The sequence below is a fragment of the Diabrotica undecimpunctata genome, chromosome 2 (assembly GCF_040954645.1).
Source record: "Diabrotica undecimpunctata isolate CICGRU chromosome 2, icDiaUnde3, whole genome shotgun sequence".
In the NCBI taxonomy this organism is placed as follows: Eukaryota; Metazoa; Arthropoda; class Insecta; order Coleoptera; family Chrysomelidae; genus Diabrotica; species Diabrotica undecimpunctata.
Window position 1 is genome coordinate 31,395,378 of NC_092804.1, and position 19,588 is coordinate 31,414,965.

Here is a 19,588-nt window from a genome sequence, read left to right on the forward strand (position 1 = left end):
TTATTGTGGTTATTAGTCATATTAAAACAAATTTTAATAATAATAACTTACCTGTATTATTTTATTGTACATTCCAACACATTTTCAAAATTTTATTAGCTCGGAAGACCTCATTTTAAAGTGTTAAAACTGTTTTAAAATTTGGTACAAATACGTTATTTACATTTTTTAAAATGCCACGTATGAGCAGATATAAGTTAACTGAATACTGGTGTCAAGAGACAAAAGTTGACTTATCACTAAACGCACGGAATGCGCTAGTGGTGCTATTGGATATAAGTCAAGTTATACTCCTTTGCACGCAATGAATGAAGTCATTTTGCACTAACTCATATCTAGATAACGGTGTTATTATTGACTTATGTCTCTTTGCACAACCACATATTAACTTGTTTTTTACAGCGTAGTGTACTTTTCTCATTTTTCACCAAATGTATACTTGTACCCCTTTGCACGCGCACCAATGAATTGTTCGCATCCCAGTTGGTCCCAGTTGTTATTCAAACCATCGGTTTGCAATGGACCTGGTAGTGGAGAAGTGGTCTCTTTTTAGCGACAAACTTGACACTCTGCTGTTCTTCGACGCTGCCCTGTGCTCCCCGACCTTCGTATGCTGTTCGTGTACCCGACCAGTATATAACTTCACAGTATCTAAAACCATCTATATTTTTAACTGAAGAGTCTGATATTTGTGTAGCACTACGTTGGAAGTACACAACAAAAAATGAAGAAGAATGGCATTGCTACCTTGAACTACTCAATATAAACTGTATACAGGGTGGCGCACCGAAAACGAAACAGATTCATTTACTGGCAGATGATTACTTTCTAAAAAAAAACGCTTGGACCCGTCGATTTTGTTATCGAGGGGGAAACAAAATTAGCATAAAATCACATTAACATTTGCAGCCCCCTAAGCGGGGGTGGCACCATCCCTAAAATCTTAAATAGAAAGGGGGGTCGAATGATCCATTATTTAAAAGGTCTTTCAACTCCCTTTACAATGATGTAAAATTTATGTACTTCAATTCAGTAGTTTTGGAGATTTATTGATTTAAAGTTTAAATACATCATCGTAAGAGAAGATCAATACATAGCAGCAAAGTTGTTAAAAAATAAAGAATGAACTGACCTGTCAGCCGAGTAAATGTTGAAAATGACCACCATTACTTTCCATGCAATAATAAAGATTTTGCTGAAAACGTTGCCGGACATTTTGCAATATTTGAGGAGTAATTTGATGGCACTCATTCACAATTCTTTGTCGTAAATATCCTAAAGATGTTGGCTGAGTAGCATAGATTTTGCTTTTTAAGTAACCCTACAAAAAGAAATCCAAAGGTGATAAATCTGGCGATCTTGGGGGCCATTCAACGGCACCTCTTCTACCAATCCATTGACCTGGAAAGGTCTGATCTAAATAATGCCGAACTCTTAATGCGTAATGTGGTGGGGCACCATCCTGTTGGAACATCAACATATTCTCAACGTATCGACCATCATTCTGATTTTCAATTATATCTGTTAGCGCAGGATCTATGGCATTTTGCAGTAATTCCAAATACATTTCACCAGTCAAATTTCCAGGTAAGAAAAAAGGACCAACCAAATGATCGCTAAAAATGCCAGCCCAAACATTTAATTTTTGTGGCTGCTGTGTGTGTACCTCATGGTAAATTCTGGGATTAGAGTCCGACCAATATCGACAATTATGACGATTTACTTCGCCATTTAAAAAAAAGGAACATTCGTCGGAAAAGCAAATGTTAAATAAAAATTGTTCATCGTTTGTAATTCGTTCACTCATAACTTCACAAAATTCTAATCGCTTATCAAAATCGTCTTCATTAAGTTCTTGTACAAGGTGAATTTTATACGGATGAAAATTATGGGCCTTTAAAATCCGTTGGATAGTACGTCGACTAACACCACACGAAGTTTGCAATTTGCGGGTACTTAATGTAGGATTCAAGACGTCATCGAAAGAACCACGAGACTTAAGTGGAACTGGGCAGGACACTTAGCCAGAACACAAGATGGACGATGGACAAGACGAATTATGGAATGGAGGCCCAGAAATTATAAAAGAAGCCGAGGACGACCACCGACTAGATGGACCGACGACATAAAAAGAGTAGCGGGAAACTGGCTACAAGCGGCCCAGTGTAGAGAACACTGGAAAGAACTGAGGGAGGCCTATGTCCAGCAGTGGACGGGATTGGCTGATTGATGAATGTAAGATCTACAATAACTTGCCCTAAAACCCCCACTTCTGTTGCTTCGTTCCTTATAGGATTTTCAATATTACGTTTTTTATTGGCGACTGATCCAGATTCCCGAAATTTAGCTACAAGTTCTAGAACATATTTTCGGTGCACATTATTGTTCTCATGTCGCTCATTAAAAATTTGTGCTGTTCTATTAGAGCACTGATTATTTCCGAAAAATATTTCAATAATTTCAACCCTTTCTGCCGTGGAATATACTATGGTTAATTTATGTATAAAGCAATAAATGATATTTTAACAACAAAGATTGGTCAAATCAATCGCAAACTAATGTACTATTTCCTATTTAAAATAAGTACGTGACATTCTCTACTTATCTTTCTTCAAGAAACAACTTTTTTTGTCACAAAGGACACTTCAATTGCTATTTTTATTATTAATAAACCATGGGCGTAGTAAATAAAAGCATTTACTTATCAAGAAAATGTTTTACTCAAATTTCTTCTGAAAGAAGAACAAACTAATTTGATGTGCCTATTAAAGTCTACTTTAAACTTTAAATCAATAAATCTCCAAAACTACTGAATTGAATACATGAATTTTACATCATTATAAAGGAAGTTGAAAGACCTTTCAAATAATGGATCATTCGACCCCACTTTTCATTTAAGATTTTAGGGATGATGCCACCCCCGCTTAAGGGGCTGCAAATGTTAAAGTGATTTTATGCCAATTTTGTGTCCCCCTCGAAAACAAAATCGACGGGTCCGAGCGTTTTTTCAAAAAAGGAATCATCTGCCAGTAAATGCCTCTGTTTCGTTTTCGTGCGCCACACTGTATAAAACGTCCACTTCATCTTTTTGCCTTTTCACCTCATACATAAAATTTTACCCCGTTCGTGTTTTTATATATCGACAGGCATATTTAATTTATAGAAAAGTTTTGATATTTGAAATCCATGCATATTATCGAATTAATGTAAAAATTCCATCGGTGATATTCCACACTGCCCTTAAAAACAACACTTCTAGATAACGTTATTTATTACTAGAATATTTTAAATAGATAAAGCTAGAAAAGAAACAAAACATAAAACTGCTCTCTCCTATTGTACGGCCAAGAGAAACAGGAAATAACTTTTACTTTTTAGTCGAAGCATCGGCACCGTTCCTTTAGTAGTTCCAAGTTGCCAAATTAAAATTATCTTTCATCGTCCTAGAAATAAACCGTTTAACTGTATAGTGAGACCTGTCAAGTAACAGCGTGACGCTAATTACTCCAGAATATAAATTTAGATGGAATAACTTGACACTCTCGATAAAATTTCTAACGTATACGAGTGTTGGTGAACGGAAAGATCACAATAACAAAGTTGACAGCTGACATCTTAAAATATTTTAAAACATGTTATTCTTTTAAGCAATTTTGAGCATTATTTCTGGATATATATTATTAAGATGTTTAGCAGAGCTAAGACTTAATTGGCCTTCAACGACTGATATTTTAAATTGAATGACAAATGGTTAATTAAGGTCTGTAAGAACTTATTAAAATAGACAAATGTACACGAATACTATGAGAATTAAATAACAAATATTCACGAATTATTCTACAAATATTTTGAACAACAGAAGTAATAAAGTTTGAACACTGAAATAGAATAACGACGGAGAAAAACATATCTTTACATGTTTGTATAAATGTATTAGAATAAAATATTCTTTGCTCTTAGTATGTTAGCAAACGTAGATAAATGGCTGGAACCCAGGAGCATAAAACCCAAAGATAGAAAGTTATATGCGTGAATAAACACACAAAGAGTGTCACAGGCAGCAAAGAGATGATCATCTGGATACCAAGAGCAAGCACAAGAAACAGGCTGACCAAAAGCACAGGAAAATTAATGTAATCAAAGCCGACTGAATATATTGGGTAAATATAATATTAGAGTATGAAAAATGATCTTAGGACATAAAACTAGATTTTTGGAAGTGTTGGGAAACGATAATGAAGGTAACATAAAACACCCATTGTATTAATATCGTCTGTACAACTGATAGTTTCTGTCACAAATCTGCATTATTTGGTTGTTATAAGTCCATTTCTTTTATAGAAGAAAGTGCTTTTAGGTAAAAGATGGTAGGATGTGGAGAACGTATCCTAGAAGAAACAAAAGAAGGCACGTAAGCAAGACTTATATAATAAAACATTTACCTGGGCCTAAAAGAAATGCAAAAGAAAATAAAAAGACAGTTAAGATTTGATTTCACGTACAGTGCGTCTATATATCCGCTTATATGTATTTCGTCCTAAAAGGAATCGACGAAGCGGCTATTTACAAACGCTCTTAACGCGAAAACAATATTTCCTGTCGTAGTAGAAGCAACACTAAAGTCACTTCGATATGGACGTAATAGCGACATCTAGTCATAAATCCGGAAACTAATTATTGTCGAAACAAAATTCAGATTTTTGCTTAAATCTGTGCCATCTAAGAATTTCAAGGCAAAACAGACGTTGATAAAGTTGCAATTCTTAGAAGGCACAGATTAAATACAAAAGACTTTGTCCATAAAATATGAAGATATTTCATTGGTGAAGATATGATTTAAATAATTGTGGAAAACACTAATAAATATATTGAAAGTATGAGAAATTTCCAAAGGGTGAGGGATGCAAAGCTTCAAACCCATCTTGAAAGGCCGGGACATATAAGGCCCATTCCTAGAATACAGTAGATATATTACAAACTAATCACAAAGGTATCGAAATATTTGGACTACGTATGTAAATCGGGATATAACCCTTTGGGATTTGTAACATAAGAGGAAATGTTCCCTGATTTTTAGAGAATTGGCCTTCGATACAATATATTCCAAGCAAACTCTCGAAGTATGGGCTCGAGGATTTGCTTGGAATATTTTTTTAGTTTATGCGAGACCAAAATGTACTAAACCATAAATATGGAGGTTTATATAAGTCTTCAAACAGATAGCCCATTTATTGTAGACAATTTCCCGAGTTGAAAAAAGAATATGTGTGCCGATAAAAAATCTGGGCGCAATATTACTCTAGAAAATTGGTTCACTATCATTTCTCTATTTGACGTTTACAAAAAATAATTTGGATTGACTATTCTGGGGACCATTAGAAAGATGCAAAAAATAGAAAAAAAATTAAATTACTTCAAGGATCTTCAAGTGATACATAATAGATGTTTTTAGTGTCATATATCCCCAAAAAGAAGAAAGATGTAGATGTTTACTGCTGTAGATGTAATAAGTTTTTGTGCAGAGATCATACATGTCCAGTATGCCAAAAGTACCAAACTAAATTTATATAGGATTAACTTTTTTTTTCGTCTTTATGGAGGGGGTAGTTTGGAATCTTCAAAAGACATCTCAGTCCAGGACTCCGCCTGACTGGCCTTAGTGCAGAATTAAATGATGAAAGCACTACTTTTATTCATTCATTCTCCACTCATCTACATCCACACTCCATTCATCAGCAAGGAGGCTCCCTGTCTCATTCCAGGTAGCGCGTAGAAGACCCTCATCGCTCCTAGTATGGCATCACTCCCAGACGGGCATTTCCTCCTTCCCCACAGTCTGACTCACGCATTCTAACTCATACAGTCTAACCCACTTTTGTAGCTTCAACTTTCAGCATCTTTTACTTTTACCTTTGCCGTGGGTCCAACTGTCTTTCTTCCTCTTCTTTAACTAAATATAGGATTCACTAAAAGTTTCCTTTTTTTTTATCGAAATAAAGAACAGTTTTTTAGTGCTTTATCCAGTGTTCATAACATTAGTTTACATTTTATATTATTTTGTAACATGTTACTATACTTTATAAATCTTAATAAAATAGTATTTTACTTAAACTGGTTCCAAATACTTTTATTAACACAAACTAAGAAGTAAATGACGAAGCAGTCGTTTTGACCACGCGACTCCTAGTTTTCCAAAATTCCTAGCGACTACTAAGGGGTGAAGAAATAAACCGATCAAACTCTTTTCTAAATAATTTAGAATCTGAAAGTTTTTTTTAGTAAAAATATTGAATTTGACTGGTACGTCAAGTGGTACGGTAATATGGTAATAGGTATGGCGGGAGTAACATTTATTTCGATCATTATAAAACTGTGCAAATTTGCACTAAAATTTTGTTAAAGTAGAACTGGTGCGTAATACCTAGTTCATCTTTAAATGAATGTTGCGGCAAAAGAACTATAGGAAAATATTCTTAACGAATTATCTGATTCAATGTTGTTGTAAAACAATCACTTTCTTTGACAAGTAATAATTGTCCATCAGACACGACCAGTCCGAAGAGACGAGTTATTCATCAAACTAATAGCATCAAATTAATACTCGAATATTCATGTGGTTGCCAAATTAAAATCCGCCCCCAGCCTCTTTCGATCCCAACACAAGAAAAAAGACTCGAAACGAGAAGAAACGAGACGGTCCATCGGCAGTGCAATCGCTCAGAGTGGCTAGAAGACAAGACAAATCGAATGTCAGCCGCTAATAAGTATCCAGCAATAGCCGGACAAATGTATTTCCTTGCTAGCTACAGGCCGACACAAAAAACTCATCCCGTACTTTGTAATTTGTATCGCTGAAGGTAATTATAAGATGTTAACATCCGAAGGAATGAATAAGTCTGATGAGAGGTTTGATTTTTTCAATAAATAAATGTCATTCTCGAATAGGCAATTCGATGAAATTTGAAAAATGACGATATTTTTTATGTCGGACAAACAACTTCGGTATAATCAGCTATTGTTATGATAATAGGTATATACACTACGTTTAGAAACTAAAAATAAAAAAACTAAAGCTTTTTAAAACACAATTGTTAAAAACAACTTAAACACATTAGATTTTAGTAAATTTGCAATTAATTTCTACAGGAACAAAAATTATTGAACAAGACTTTTCAAATATAAGATATGCAGGTAACATTTCTTTTTCTAATTGATACAGACACGAATTTAAAGAAAGCCTTAGCTTTAGACAAACTTAGGGCCGGTTCTACAATGTATAGCTATTCCTGGTTTAATTTATACTGTCTGAGTAAGTTGGTGGCATTTTAAATGTGGGTGTATTCCCTAATTGATCACTAATAGTATAATAGAAGGTAAACGAAGGAACAATTTATCCTAGCTATATTCTGGCTGTATATTATTAGAAACTGGACAACACTGCTTTTTTTTCTCAAAAGAGAAAGTGAAAACTTAAGAATAGAGATGAGAATTTAAACTCAACGTTTAGGGATATGGTTCCGTTCGAGTTCGGGGTTTTAATCTGCTTACTCTCCTCACTCGTGACGTACCAGTATTTAGTTCTTCAGAAATACGAGAACCGTCACACGGCACTGAGGTCTCAATCTGCCTATTCATCAGTGTCGAGTGACCACCAAACTTATACTAGTCTCGAATTAACATCCCTTTTTGTTTTTGTTTTAAAACGTTTTGGCTTTCTTTTGCTTAGGTAGCGCAATGCTTCTTAACTATGCTAGTTGTAGCTCTAAAATTGTAGAGACTTCTGACATAATTTCTACAATTATAAAATCATAAATATATAATACCAATTATAAAATTAACTAAAGTTAAACAATTAAGTATATCATACAAAAATTGAATTCTAAAACAATAAATAAATAAATAATGCTGTTCGAAAAAAACACAATCCTATAAATAAAATAAAGCGCTATCAAGTTTATTTTTAAAAATGTTAACACTTGTTGCCGATATGATATCTTGATCCAAATTGCTCCACATATTAAAGATTCTATTTGGCAAGAAGTTCACCCTGGACCTTGCAGTAGTTTGTTCCCTCTTTAATTTGTATCGATGGCCTTTTAATCTTTCGTCTTGATTCAACGTGAATATGGTGTTAAGGTTCCCAAAATTATGTTTTAAAATACGGAAAGACATAATTAGGTAACTTCGAGGACGTCGCTGCTCGAATGTCGTAAGATGAGCCATGGATAGTCTATCTTCATAGTTAGGTCTTACACGGCCGTATGCCAGTCTTGTGGCTTTAAGCTAAACATTTTCAAGTAGGATTTTATCGCGACTGAGATCTGGATTCCACACTGGCCCGGCAAACTCAAGAATAGGTCTAACGTATATTGAGTAAAGTTTACTAACAGAGGTTGGAGATATACGTGTAAAACATTTACGGATCAAAATCAGTTTCGAGTTTGCTCGTTTACACACCGACACTATTTGATCAGACCAATTTAAGTCACTATTATTTATCACCCCGAGATCGTTGTGGGAGGTTACCGAGTTTGAGGGATGTCCATTAATAAAGTACGGCAGTGATGGGTTATTTTTGCCGATATGTAAAACAACTCATTTTTTAATGTTAAGCAGAAGTAACCATTCTGAGAACCATTTGAATATTGCGTCAAAATCTTTTTGAAGAACATGTTGGTTAATGGTTGGATTCACATATAATTTCGTGTCATCAGCGTAAATGACAACCCTACTGGATACAATGAGCGGAAGATCACTAGTGTAGACACAAAAAAGTAGCGGTCCAAGTACAGATCCTTGTGGGACCCCTCTCTTGACTGGCTTATCTGGTGAGTGGTCTTCCCCAACACGAACCCTGAAGTATCTGTCGGATAGAAAATCTTGAATCCAAATGTTTAACTTTCCGCGGATACCATAGTGATCCAATTTAGCTAGTAATCGACTTTCTGGAACACGGTCGAAAGCTTTGAAGAAGTGTAAGTTGACTACATCGACAGGATTCCGATTGTTTAAAGATAATGACCAATCATTTACACCATGAAGTAAGTTTGTGATCGTTGAACGACCTTTGATAAAGCCATGCTGTTGGTGAGTGATGACATTTTCTTGAAGAAGAAACTCGGACATAGCTTCCGAAATAATCGATTCCATGACCTTGCCGACAATAGGAACCAGGCTGATTGGACGATAATTATTGCAATTAAGTTTATTTCCTTTCTTGAATATAGGAGTAACCGAAGCCAATTTCCAGGACGAGGGGAGAGAACCTTGACTAAAAGAAGCATTCATTATGAGACATATAGGGATGGCTACAGACTCTGCACATTTTTTGAGGAAAAAGGAGGTGAGTCGGTCTAATCCAGGTGATGAATTATTTCGTAGTTTCCTTAAATGATGTTTAATTTCATCCGGTATAAAAGATATGTTGTCAGGAGTTTTAGACAAACGTGGGCACATTATTTGAGGAAAGATATCGTTAGGTTCATCTGTAAAAACATGAGAAAAGAATAACGATAATCATTCCGAAGATTCGTTATTCGAAGAACATAAAGACCAGTCAACAACTTTTCGAAATAATGGTATGGAGACTTTAGAAGATAAAGATGTACGAATGTACCGATAAACTTTTTTACTATTACCACTTGCAATGATAGATTCTTTAAATTTGTTCTTAACTTTAGCAAAGATTGTTTGACACGGTTAGAAAAACTACGGTGGGCGAGAAAATTATCAAGTGAACTAGTAAGTTTATATCTTCGCCAAAGCTTTCGCTTAAAATTTAAATGGGTAGCTTAGAGGTTAGTCCAAGGTTTTAGTCGATTTCTTTATAGCTGCCGTTCGGTTGTATGATCAGAAATTGTTGTAATAGCAGTATGAAGTACAGAGTCCCACATTGTCGATGGATCTGAGTGATTAAGAAAAATAGATTGCAAGTTTAACTGGGATAAAACTAAATTTACATTAAAGAAATCAGTAGTGGCATACGTTACGAAATTATTTTTGCAAGGCGGTGTTAAACTAAATTGAATATGTGAAGTAATAAGCGAGTGGCCAGAAAAACCCACAGGAGAGGACACTTCAAGTGTAGAAATTAATTGATCGTCATTTGTGAAAAATAAGTCTAAAATTAAAGGATTACTGTTGGCTCTAAACCTTGTAGGTTCAGTTATCAGTTGTAATAATGCAAAGACTTTTGACAGTACTGCCACAATTGGTGGCATGGCAACTTAGCTGCACCGTAATGATGACTACCAAGTAGCCAGAAATACGTAGTTATGGTTGCCTTCCACCTGCATCTATTTCCTTTTCTACTGACTGGCGAGTTTTGCCAATGATTTTTTTCCTTAACAATAATAAGTAACATTTATTATTGTTGGCAATAAATAACAATAAATACAATAATAACAATTTCGTCGTAATAACATAATTTTCATTTTCATTTTCAAGTTGTCAGCTACATATTCTTATAAGTGTTTTCTTTGAAATTATCTCTATTATTGTTGTATTTGTAAAATTGTTGATGTGCGAATTTGTATATCTGTAACAACATGCCAAAACTTGATAAATATGTTCGATTTTTTGCCAAAATCAGATTATTAGCTTGATATTATGTCATTTAGTAACATTTCTTCAAATTGGCAAAGGTTGTTATGACTGTGGTAAACGAAGGACTATGGGTGAACATATGGTGATAAATTTCACATATCACTTTTGGCCACTTCAGCTATTCGTAAAGAAAGTTTGGGAAAACAATAATTATTTCTAGTCTGAGAAATATCACTGCTTGTGCCATATAGTATTTCCATTTATAACTTTATAAAGAATAACACACGAAAGTTATTAGAAAAACACAGACTCCTTTCCAGGAGAACTAAAACCCACCGTGAAATATTATAATTCTTCCCGTACAGGATAGAAAACATGTATTCCAAGGTAAGTAATAAATTAAAATTCTCTTGGCTATAAAATGCAGCCGCTTGTCTCTGTCTTTCTCTTATTTTCCATCTCTGCGTTTTCCTTTGAGCCATTCTATTCAATTAAATGCCCGGAAAAACTTTGGAATCGTTAATTTTTTCGTTTTCTTTTGTGTAATAGCTTGCTAACAATAAATTTTTAAGTCGAAAACATATAGCGGAGATAATTTATGATGTTTTTGTTTGTCCGAGATTGTTACATCGTAGTTAAAAAAAAATTACTCTATATTATTAGAATTGCTAAAAAGGTAACACTGTATTTAAAAAACTTAAACATAATACAAAAGTAAATTTAAAATTACTTAGGTACATGTTCGTAGTATCAATATTTTAAAATGTGTAGAAGCAGAAAATATTTGTTCTAATAAAGTTATCGAAAGCGATAAGAATAGTAATCAAAAATTTTTAGTAGAAAATATAATACGACATACAAACAATAACCAATTATCTCATGAATTATGGTAGACACAATCACACACCTTGGCGATCTGCCAAATATGTAGCAATCAGACAGGTTATTGCCTTTCAGATCCAAGATTTTATTTGGTGAAAATTATTTTTTGTTGTTATGTTATATTTAAAGATTAAAGAACATAAAAAAATCAAAAAAATATCACTTTATCCTTTCTACAAATACAACTTTGCCACGTTCGTGCATTCTGGGCTAATAGAAAATGAACGCAAGATCGTAACTTAATATGCAAGAAGCAGTAGCTAATTTCAACAAAACTCCAGTATTGAAGATGGTATTAATATTTATTTATGATTTTCACATGTAAGTAAACATTTTAGATGCTAGGTCTTATGATAATCTTTGAAACATTTTTTCACTCGCGATAGACATAAATATACATTATAGTTTTTGCATCTTTTTTAGTTTTGCTGCCACAGTTTTCAAGCCTGCATGATCTGAGACTATCAAATTTATCAAATAAGGAAAATATTCATATGCATCGTATCATTTCTGACGGTTGATTATATGGTCTGTGTCTTTTAGGATTCAGATCTGGATGCATATTCTCAATCTGGATAGTTTCATCCATTAAAAAAAGTTTTCTTGCTAATGCTTCTGTAAGACATAGCTATTTTAAGTTAAAATTTCAAAAGCTTGGGATTTGTAAATATATATTTTAGGGATTATACAGTATTCACTGCCTTCCCTCGCTCAACCGTTTCCATCTCTCTCTGTTGTTCCATTCTCCATCGTTTAGGCCTCTCTTACTCATGGCGTCGTCTACTTCGTTCCTCCAGGATTTTCGGGGTCGTCCTCTTTTCCTCCTTCCTATGGGGCTCCATTCGGTTATTTTCTTTATCCATCTGCTGTCGCTAGTTCTTCTTACATGTCCATACCACTTTAATCTTTTTTGTTCTATATATGTTAGTTTGTCTGTTTCTATTGATGTTCTTTGCTTTATTTCGTCATTACTTCTCCTATCCATTCTTGTTACTCTGCAGCATCTTCGCAGGCATACCATCTCTGTTGCTACTATCTTACTGATGTTTTTCTTGTTTATGATCCAATTTTCAGCCCCATATGTCATAATACTTCGCACTAATGTTTTTTAAATCTGCGTTTTTGTCTTCATATTTAGGTGTCTATCCCACCATACTGAGTTAAGTTGTCGGATTGCTGTTCTTATTTGTCCTAATCTTTGTGTAATTTCTTCCTCTGTTGTTGCCTTTTTCGTGATTATAAACCCCAGGTATTTGAATTTATCCTTTCCTTTGATTGTTACGTTGTCATCAATCTGTAGATCTTCTAAGTCTTCTTTACTTGTAGATAGGTACTCTGTTTTCGCGAGGTTAATATCTAGGCCAGCCTTGGTATATTCTTCTTGTAGTTTCTTCATCATGTAGCTGAGGTCGTCTTGGTCTTGTGCAATCACTACCTGATCGTCTGCAAAGCTTAACGTATATAGGTATTCGTTCCTGAATACGGGTACTCCTTAATCGTGGGATTTGTAAAAACGCCAAACCCTCACGATGGACAAATCTATAAAATAAAGTATTATTTCTACATCTTTGTTTGTTTTTATATATGTACAGTAGTATTCCATATATTGATCAAGCATATCAAACACATCTATGTTGGTTATAGTTGTTAGTAAGTTTTGGTATAGTAATATCAATGTATGGTTTATGTTTTTTATCCCATCGTTTCAGTTAAACTGTTTAGTCAGCTGACGTGCAGTTGAATGCTAGCAATACTGGTTTGTTGTCCATCTATTTAACGTTGATCATCACAGGTCCATTCTTTTAACGATGTCGTTACAGACAAACTGTTGTGATTCACCACGTTTCCTCTATTGGTATTTTTTAAACGGTACTTATACGTTTTCGTTCAGCCAATCTGTTAAATACTAAAGTTTCAGAATCACGTCTTTTTAAATCTTACAGGCATTCCAACAACGGAGTTGAAGTAAAATATCTATCAAATTAGATTCAACTTCCCTGGAAGAATTGATTTTGATAGATGCAGTACGATAGCAGCTCCTACTTTAAGCGATTTATCAGAAAAAAGTGTTCTAACTTCTTGGTAGACTTCAAATCTATCATACTGCCGTCAGTGGTTGTTGCTAAAGTTAGTTTAGCAGAAAATGGTTGACTTCAATTTGTGCGGTCGTAAATATTATTAAATTTATCTGACTTGGCCTATTGTTAAGACCTTGTACCTCAGATAAACCATTGTTACCTGAAACCGGGCCTTTTATACTATTATCGGTTAACCCAGGATGTTTATAGTCGATACTAATTGAAGTCAACAATTTATTGCTAAACAAATTTTACAAACATTTTTAACCCCTGTGGACACGGTTTATTTTTGACTACCAGGCGTAAGCTTTTTGGGCATGTTCCGCAGAAAGGTATTATCTGTTCATCGATGAAATAATATGATGGAACTCTTAACAATTTATCACAAGCCCTTTTCATTCTAGTTATAATAGATTATACTTTCCAGAGGATATTCAACACCAAGGCTGTCTATCTACTACTACTATTGACAACAAGAAATGTTGTAAACGTGTAATGTGTTTTGTGATAATCTCAAGTTACATTTTCTGTCATACATATGTGTAATCTGAAGTATGGGATACACCCCGTTATCAAATGGACACTAACAAAAATCTTAAATTCTCTCATGTTTGTTTTCAGTTTTGTATTCATATTGTATTCTCATGTGATAGTTGTTTGTGCAATTAACTGGGTCTAAAATAATCGTCAGGTAGGTAGGTTAGGTAGTCCTCAAAATATTCCATTGGTTTTCTTAAGGTTTGTAGGTCTTGATTTGAATAATTATGACCTTTTTGTTGAAATACGGTTTGTTTTCACATTTTTAAAGGTTTTTTCTCTTTTCTTTTTTTTTTTTGTTCAAAAATGTTTCTAGTAGAAGCAGGGGGCTCTTCAGTCAACAAAATATTGTTATATTCAGTATCAGGCATGGAATCACACTCCGAATTAGGCACTGAAGTAAGTTCAGACGGGCCGTCAACATCCTCCTCATCGAATGGGTCTTTTATTTCAGAATTATGTCCATCATTTATTAATTCCAGCGCCAATTCATTAGTAAGGAGCATACCTGCAAACAAAATGATATCTCAAAAACGCATGCATTTATGTATTTTACAATAAATATTATTTTTAAGCCCAAACGTCACGATCGTGCGGTAGTCATGACAGGCATCTGGTACCTGCATTATAGTTAATAATAAGTTAACAAAACAAATGTAACAGTTATAATTATTTTGGTTGGTCAAAATACATAGCCACCTTTGTTGCCACTTACCACTTAGATGCACACTGAAGCATTTGACGAAATGCTTTTTCTTCCCATTTAAACTAGGAACGGCATAATTATCGCCTGCCGTCTCAGTTCCCAAAAATTATACTGATGATCTTCATTTTATCTATCTCGGAATTATTTTAAATATTTAATTATTAGGATTTTTTATTTCTATTTAGAAAACTAAGTAAGAAAATAAATTGCAGGTATTTGGTTACGAATACGTTTAAAAAAGGAAGTTATTTTCTAATGGTGAAAGTGCGGGTTGATAAAATAAATAATTCCAAGAACGATTTCACAGAATAGTTGGATACTGAGTGTTAAATACCGAATTAATTTTTATTTTTAGGCCTTTGCAAATATAAAATAGGAAAGATTAAAAGTAATTAACATAAATTAGAGGTAGAATATAGAAAGTTATTTTTGATGGTTGATATAGGGTAATTCCAAATTAGTTGGCATGATGTAATTTTGTTGCGAAGCGAGGACGGCGAATATGTTAAGGACATAGAAGTTCTGCCGAAATAAACGGTTGGAGAGATACATCTTGGAATGGAGTTTTGACGAAGGTTGGGACTTTAAGAAACGGTGGGAAATACAGCAGCTTTTTTGATAAAAGAAAGAAAAAAACGAGGAATCGATTACAATATTTTGAAGAGAAATGTTGCTTTTGTTGTTGTTGAACCATTGTAGTACAATTCAAAATCCAATAAAATAAAATTGATAACATTGATTGACAACAATCAATCCAATAAATTCCCTCATTTTGATCTTGATACTGAGAAGATCAAAAATTAAAAACTCAATAAAAAATCTTTGGCCAAGTTTGTAAATCTGATCATGGTGTCTTTTCGATTAAAATATGTCTAACAACTATGGGATATTGCTGAGGTAACCATGATCCAAAAAGCATTAGATTTCAGAAACGATATGTTATAGACCAATATCTGTATTATGTTTTATGTGGAGTAAAATTCTATCGGGCACAAAAAAGTTGAAGGAAAATACGAAAATATTAAGAATTTATGGATGTAGTAAGAGTGGAAGAGAAAGAAATACGCCTGGCTTGTTAATTAAATAAACCATAATATTAAAAATATTGCAATCTTCCTAAATCAAGACAAAAACATGTTGAAAAAGTTATTATGGTGTAAAAAATCGATGTAAGCTAGAAGTAAAGAAATAAATCATCAGTAATGTCATAATTGAGTTTGCAGTTTTTATAGCCATTTATTCTAATATTTAGTACTACTAAATATGTGGTATGTTTTTCTATTTCAACAGGTTTATTTTATTTAACCTTGCATGCAAAATATGTGAAATATATTATGTCATTTAAACAAAAAAAATAATGCATTTAAATGGTTAAATTACAGGTTAGAAGATAGCAAATACTTATGATAATTGTAAGGTTTTATTCGGATGACACTTAAATTCAATTAACGTCAAATTTAATAACATCATTTCCATTCCATGAAATGTTGATGTAATTTAACACATGCAAAGATTATAAACAATTATTGTTTTTTTATTTGAAACATGCTGATATTGACAAAAATAAATGGTAATATTAATTATCTTTTACTGGAAATCTATAATAAAAATTTATAAATATCTATTTTGAAGTTCTGTATCTTCGTCTTATTAAGTTAAAATGAATTTTCGGTCTTCAGGATGAGAGCCTTAATTTTTTCCCTTGCCCTTCCTAAATCTTTTTATTGTCTTTATTTCTTTATTATATTTTACATTTCTTTCTTTATTTTATTAATTTATTCTCACTGATTTCTTCTTGGTCATCTTCATCGTTCTTCCCTCTTAGCTCAATTTTTTTCTAGTATTTCAGGTTTCATTCTTATCTGAGTCAGTATCAGTCTATATGTTTTTGCTATATTTCCTCTATAATGTTTGTTGGTATTTACGCTCAAGATATACTCGATTTATTCTGTTTTATTCTGTTCCATATCTTTACTTATTATTATTTTTCTCTTTATTTTTGGAATCGAATGAGGTAATATCTGTTTAGTACTATTCAAGCAATATACCTATAGTATGTAGATATATTATGTTTCGATGTGGCGTATAAGATGTAGTCAAATGGAGTAGGCAAAGACGAAGAGCATTATATGTACAATCATGTAAAAAGCATGTCGCACCAATAATGACATCTAATCTAGTAGGTAAAATTGTAGTGAGGAAGACACACTAGACTCTGACATAGAATAATGTGTTGTGGAAGAATACAGGAGCGACCTTGCCTATTTAACATCTAAATGTAAAATAATAACGTTCTAATTAAGAATGGCGTACTTTTTACGCCTTAGCAACCACTTAAGGGGTTAAGGAACAATATTTTTGATCCAAAATGTCTTGTAATATCTTTTACTTATCATCAAACATTTTTTACATGGTCAGACCTTATTCTGGAGCTGAGAATCTGAATGATCAGATGTCATGTTTTTTTCTGTCTTGCTGTGTGGCTGTGACAGTTGCACAATGGACTCTGAAACAGAAAAAAGAATAAATGCCTTTAAGATGTGGGTATATATACAGACGAATGCTGAGAAGTTCATTGGTACAAAAAGATAACAATGATAAGGGACTTCGTCGCATGAGTAAACAAAAAGAATTACTAAGAATAATCAAAGAGAGGAAAATACGATACTTGGATCATGTGTTAAGATATGATGTTTAAAGATATGGATTACTCCAAAGCATATTGAAAAGGGGGAAGGGCTAAAGATCAGTAGGAAGATGCCAGAACTCGTGGCTGATAGATTTGAGGGGATGGATTGACCACTTATCCACAGAAGTCTTTCGTGCAGCACTTTCCAAAGCTAAAATCGCCATTTGGATCGACAACCTTGGAAAGGAAACAATGCAATAAGAAAAACAATTGTTTAGAGCATTACCGCCTTCCAGTGAGACCCTTCTTGATGGATCTGGTTTTGGAGTTCTGCATGAATACCTCCCTTTCCTAAACAAGATTATAAATGTTTTCAAGAACAAAAGAGAAGCTTGTATGTGAATTTTTATGCTTAGACAATTTTTTACTTATTGAGGAGTTTTTCCAATTAGTAAGTCCTTTTTTTCGTGGGTAGTTGTCTGTCTCCCATCAGACGCGTTCACAGGTGGTGGATAGGAAAACGCCCTAACCGGTCTTAGGACCGGTGGATAGCTGGGAAATAAAAATACCAACCTCGAGCCAAAACAGAGTAAGGTATGGCAACCCTAACAGAAGAGTACCTGGCCCTCCAGGTTGAGTGTTGAGCTAAAGGCTGACAATCTCTTCTTGTAAAAAAACATATGTCACGGAACCTAAGGACCTATTAGCTGGACGGAACTCACGACGAAGACTCTGCAAACGCAAAATGGAATTAAGATTAGGAACATGGCATACTCGAACCCTGTACTGAACTGGAGCACTCACATCTTTACTACACATAGTGAACACGTACAAAGTAGATGTTTTAGCACTGCAGAAAATGCGATGGACGAGAACTGGCACTCTTGACAAGAGAATCCATTCCATATATTAAAGCTGCAATGAAAGTCAACACATAAATGGGATAAGATTTATTGTAAACCTTATTACTGTAACCTTAACGTAAGAACAAAAGGCCTTATTATTAAATTTAAAGCCTACAGTCAAAGAATGTGTTACTTGCGCTTAAAAAGGAAATTCTTTAATTACAGTTTAATCAATGCATATGCTCCAACTGATGAGAAACCAAAGGAAATAAAAGAACAGTTTTTCGAAGACCTAGAGCAAGCCTACAGGAGATGTCCCAGAAATGACATTAAGATTCTATTAGGTGACATGAATACCAGAATAGGACGAGAGCGAGTTTTCATGCCCACGATAGAAAAGCATAGCCTATACAACATCAGTAGCGATAATGGATTACGACTGATAAACTTAGCAGCAGCACGCAATATGGCAGTCGCTAGCACCAATTTTGAACACAAGAATATACACAAGGTAACCTGGACCTCTTCTGATGGAAGAACGACTCAGATTGATCACATCTTAATTTAAAGCATGGAACAGACGTAATAAACTGCAGATGTTATAGAGGCGCAAACATAGACTCAGATCATTGCCTAGTGATCTCAACATTGAGGGCTAGAATTTCAAACACCAGTAAAGAAAATAAAATGGATACAAGAAAATGGAATGTGAAAAAGCTGGGAGATGCGAGAATGGCAGAACGGTATACGGAAATAAAATGTAAATGAAGAAGTCCAGACAGATATAAACTCGTACTGGACCAGAATAAAGGAAGACATTGAAGCAACAGCGAAAGATGAAATAAGAACAGAAATTTGTGCCTATAAAAATCATTAGTTTGACGATGAATACAAGAATGCAACAAAAGAAAAAATGAAGCCTATAGAAAGATGTTTACTCGACGGACTAGAACAACTGCACAGAATTACCAGACAAAGAGAAGAGAAGAAAAGAGGATACACAAAAGAAAAAAACGAAACCACCTAAATAAGGAACTTAAATATATAGAAAACCTCAACAGAGAGAAAAAACTCAGAGCATTCTATAAGAAAGTTAACATCAACAGAAAAGAATTCAAAGGAACCACAAGACAATGCAGAAGTAAGAATGGCGACCTATTAACAACAAAGAAAGTTGTATTGAATAGATGGGTGGAATACTTAAACCAAGCACTTAATATAGAGGAAGAAGAAGAAAACCTAAAACATGAAAAAAATGAGGTAAGGGGAACAGACGAGAGGGAAGAGGAACCACCAACGATTCTTGAAGTTACGGATGCAGTTAAAAAACTAGTCAGAAACAAATCACCCGGAATAGATAATCTCC